The sequence below is a fragment of the Castor canadensis genome, chromosome 12, assembly GCF_047511655.1.
Source record: "Castor canadensis chromosome 12, mCasCan1.hap1v2, whole genome shotgun sequence".
Lineage (NCBI taxonomy): Eukaryota > Metazoa > Chordata > Mammalia > Rodentia > Castoridae > Castor > Castor canadensis.
Window position 1 is genome coordinate 25,403,334 of NC_133397.1, and position 5,367 is coordinate 25,408,700.

Consider the following 5,367-nt stretch of genomic DNA (forward strand, 5'->3'; position numbering starts at 1 on the left):
TTCTTAGTAACAACTCAAACTTGTGTCATCCAGGTTATTGAACTGTGACATTCATAAACTAAAAATAGTTCATTATTAGAGTTTGCAGAATCTAATTCAGAATCCGCCAAAAAGTGAGGCTACCTTCTGAGCCTGCTGCTTCCCCAGCTCCTACTGTGCATGTGAGGCCTTGCACATAGCTATACTCTGACAGTTTTGAGCAAGTAGCCTCCTTGTCACTGGGTCTTCAAGACCACTGTGAGTTGAGCTCATAATGCAAAAACACTTCATATAATTTCTTACTAGAATAGGTTCATCGCAATGGCTGTGAGCTAGTGAAGTTTTCAAGAGCTGCTTTTGCTTTTTAAAATGAAATGCTGTTCATTTCACTTCATTATTATTAATTTAGAATATTGTCAATTATTTGATTAACCCTATGATATGCAATGATCTATAGTGGTATCAGTGGTACTTTGAGCCTTAATTTTCTGCTAATTAAAGTTTAATATTAATCATCTATATCCCTGTGCTAATTTGCTTTTATAAGGACACTTAATTTGTTATGTGCTGCCTGTGAACCTGTGCCATTTGAATAACTTGAACTTTCTATCAAAGAAAGTATAATAAAATCACTGGGTTATTTTAAGATCACAGAGCATTAGGTTTTGCATATATAGACTCTTGTATGTGCTCATTTTCTTCTTTTACAATGCAAATAATATGCAATATATATTTCTTTGTAGCAACAATTTGCTTCAACTTATTGACTTTGTGTTCTCCGATTCTTTTTTTTTTTTTGTTCTCCCACCAACTCCTATCACTCACTAAAAGGGGTAACTGGCAAGCAATAGAATCTTCCCTCTCATCCAAGTTCATTATGGCCAAAAACATTTAAGACCTATTAGGGTTGAGTGGGGCATTGAAAGGGAAACCAATGGTTGGGGGGTCTGGACCCCACCACTTTGTTGCCTTGAATCTGAATACACACCAAGTTTCTGTGTCTGCAGAAAGAATCCTGCTGCCAACAAATGATTAACACCTTTGCACTACACTTTTTTATTTCTTCAAATACTAGTAACCATTTTTAAAAAAGGCTAGAAAAATCCAGAAAGACTACTTTGTTAGTTGTAGGAGTTGTTTTGTCTTATAAGAAAAAACAAGGTAATGAATAACCAAAAGAAGGGAGGCAAGAGGTGAAACTAGGCACAGAAGAACAATAAGGTTTAATTCATCTCAACTAAACCAAGCAAAGCACCCACTGGGTGTTGGGAAAGATGGGATAGGGATAATGCCCGTGTGAATGAGATCCTAGACCTTTTGGTTCAGGAGAACAATGAAAGACTTTGAAAACTAACTATGATACAGAAAAAAGATGCACATGGCATTGGCTGAGGGGTGGGGGGTGGCCAAAGGAGTGGGGATCATTTTGATTATGAAGGACTAGGGAGGAACTCTAAGTTGATTGATTTATTCAGTCACTCAGAAGAAATTTACCATATACAAGTCTTTGGGCAAGGCCAAGGAAAGAATACCAAGAACCAGGGGATTCCTTTTTTCATTTTGACATTAAGAAAAGTGACCTATAACAAAGCTTCTCAGACTTAATTGTGGGTACAAATTACTTAGGGAAAGGATCTTATTAGAAAAGCAGACTCTGACTCAGCAGGCCTGGGGCTGGCCTGAAACCCTGCATTCCTAACAAGTTCCTGGGAGATGCCAATGCTGCTGACCAGATATTGAACAGCAAGGAGCTAGTAAGCCCATGCCACACTCAGGTGTCAGTTACACATTAGAAGGCATTGTTTCTGTGACAAATACTGTGATATGCCTACCCAATATCCATTCTATCCTTAGTTACAATGTTTTGTGTGGCACTGGATATACTCAGTAAGAACTGTTCCATACCCCAATATCCATTATAGTTGAGGTACAAGTGAGGATGACATAATGCTGGCAAAAGAGGTGTAGGCAGGACTTCCTGGAGACGCATCCCTTCCTGTTTTAAAGGGCAAAAATCTCTAGTGGTGAAGGTTTGACCTTTTTCTTGGCTTTTGGTGTTTTCCTCTTTCTCCTGACCAAATTATGGACCTAAGACCTGGACGGATAGCAGCTCTATTGCCATGGCATTGAAAACCAGACTCCAAATGATGGAATGGAAGAATGAGCCTGGGCCCTCCATGCCCCATGAACTATGCCTTCCTTTAGTTTTGCTGTGACCTTGTATTTCAGTTTGAGTTTCCCCAGAAGTATCCTTGAGACAAGAATTCAACTGCAAGTGGGTTATTTGGGAGGTGACGCCAGGAAACACCAGTGGGAGAATGGCGTGTGATGCAGGGAAGAAAAGGGAGCCAATGATGGTGTGTCATCAAGCTGATTACTGCAGTGGGGAACTGGAGCTTCCTCCCTAGGAAAATCTGGGAGTCAGAGTAGAACATACATCATTATTATCCCACTGAAGGGAGTGGAGGTTGGGGTGTGAGTATGTATGCACCAAATTCCATCTATTCTTGGGGAAGGCTGTTTCTGTAAGGCATTAAGTCTTCATTATTCTGGCTTACCTGGTACACAGGCCAAGCATTTTCTCTCAACCTCCAAAAAGCCCTAGAATTGAGACTGGGGGTATTTGCAGTAGCAAATGAGTATGGTAGACAGGCTTGGGTAGAATACTAACTGCATCTCCTACACCTGGGAAAACTCAACCCAGACTCCATTACCCTAGTCAAACACAATCCTAGCTGATAACCATGCTGGGAGTATCTTGGTTTTAAAAGAGGTTCTCACCCCTAACATGCAAACACAGAGAGCAATACTTAACACTAACCTATATATCTGTAATGGTAAAATCCAAGGCATTCTCTTTAGAGACAGGAAGCTCTTTCCAGCAAACTTTAAAACGCACTCTACAGGCAACCGCCTACTCTGCCAATAGGGAGCAGCCAACAGGCCTCTTTGCAATGTGGGGATTTTGACATAACACCCAGAGCTTATAAATATGCTATTCACACAGAATATTTTTCCACTTAGTCTAGATTTTATTTTTTTAGTTCTTGGGAAAATCAAAGAGACTTTCAATGAGTTCAAGAAAAAGCATTCTCCAGGTAGGGAAAACTCCCATCCTTATAAATGATTAACATCCTTAAGAATGACCCAGAAGATGAAATAAGAAGAAAGCTACTCAGAAGGGCACATGGTACCAAGTTGAGACAAGGCAGAAACGGAAGAATGATTAAAAGAATGAGTTCATGAAGTTCTTAAATGTGGAAACTGGAAGAGAGTGCACTGCGATCATCTTCCATTCTTGTCAAAGTCCTGGATGACCTTGGGGTGATGAAAGCAGTGTGGAGAGGAGAAGGGCCCAAGACCTGGACTCCTCTCCACTGCCCAATTCTGTACTCTGCACAGATCCTGGGCTAGGAGTTGGCTGAAGCCATAGCATCACAGACTGAGACTAAGCAGGCCTAGAATTTCAAAGGTCAATGATTGCAAAGAAAAACTCAGGGTAAAAAGCAGCCCCCCACTGAAGGGCAGAAATCAGCAATCCTCTCTCAGCTGACTTGCAGAATGAGTTTTGGGGAGACTGGAAGAGTACCATTGCGGACAGAAAAACAATAAGCCTGGGGTCATGGAGGGGAAGGTGAGCAAGATTTCTATTTAAAGTATCTTGGGAAATTTTCACAGTTTTACTTATTTCCGAGTCAGGTTTTAACATAGCCAAAGGGCATGCAATTAAATAAATGGTTTTGCTGCTTAAGAGTGAACAGTTTGTTTTCTTTGTGTTATACAAATGATAATAATGGTATTGTCTTCCGGAGTTGATTTCATCAGTTCATTCTTAGGTATTTGTTGGCTTGTCACTTCACCTTTGTTAAGTTCCAGTCTCTTTATTTATGAGATATAGCCACCTTTCTATATCTTAGGGTTGCTACTGAAGTTAAAACAGAAAGGGTATCATAGATGAGCAAAGTCATAAACTGGAAATAAATGTAAAATACTATGACATACCATAACAAACCAATGACATTATCATTGTCCCCTAACCATGTTTAGGTTTGTTGCATTTTATAACATTTTTATGCATTTGTATGCATTTTCCAAGGTTGACCTTGGGAACTAAAATGTGACTTATTATATGAGATAGCATCTATCTAGAATTAGCAAAGGCCCTAGAACACAATATATGCTCATCTGTGCTGGCTACTGTCATCATTATCATCATCACTGTCACCATCATCATCACCCTCATCACCATCACAATGATAATTATCATCAAAAATGCCTCCTCTTAAAATGCTCTGAAATTAGAAAGTGGTGACAGCTGCACAACTTTGTGAACATACTAAAAACCACAGAATTGGATACTTTAATGGGCAAGTCTTATGAGAATTATATATTAATAAAAATTAATTGAAAAATTAGATACAAAAATAATTAATCTTGAATTAAAAATGCCCCCAAGTCAATGAATATTCTCTTCCTTGATTTAGGGCCATTTGGTTTCTTGTGTTTCCTTTTTGAACTAATTTCTGAACCACCACTCAGCATTTAAAAATTGAGTAGTAAGGCTTTCTCTGATACCCTGGGGCTTTTCTCCTCCAAAGACAAGTAATGGATGAATATAAGAATATTTTGAAAGCCAAATCACATCCCCTGTGTGTTGTTGCTTTGGCCTAATTTTCATTTTCATTGACAGTCAGCTTTCACATTCACATGGGAGTTGTGGAAATGTAGATCTTGGAGTTTTTTTCAACAAAAACAGCAATACTACAGATTTTCCCTTAGCCCTGGAACCAATCAAAGGTAGTTTATCCATCTGTGGAGAAATCGGGTGTGTCCCACGCATGTCCCTTCCAAAAATTCATAGCACCATACGATGTGAATGCTGGAAAAAGCCCTTAGCAAACTGGTCAACCTTTTCATTTTAAACATGGGGAAACTGGGGCACCGGAAAACAAAGAGATGCACCAAGAACCTACAGATATTGGGATAGGAACCCACGTGCGCTTAACTCTCAACTCTGTATTCTTTCAACTATCCTTCACTGGGAGTCACATGGTACTGCCAGAGACTTGGCAAGAAGAAAGGTAGGGGTGAAGATTCCCAAAATCTTAAATATAAAAGCCTAGGAAAATGGAACAAATTTTCTCCCAACCCTGATACTAAGAGCATTCATGGCTTAGTTGCCTTAAATGATGATGATAGGAAAAACAAAAGGGAATAGGTCCTTAATGAGAAGAAATTTTCATTTGTTTGTCCTATGACTTATGTGTACTTTATAGTTCGTTAGACCCCCATCTCCAAAATAACCAGAGCAAAAGAGACTGGAGGTGTGGCTTAAGTGGTAAAGCACTTACTTTGTGAGCATCTGTTTTGCAAGTGCAAAACCCTGAG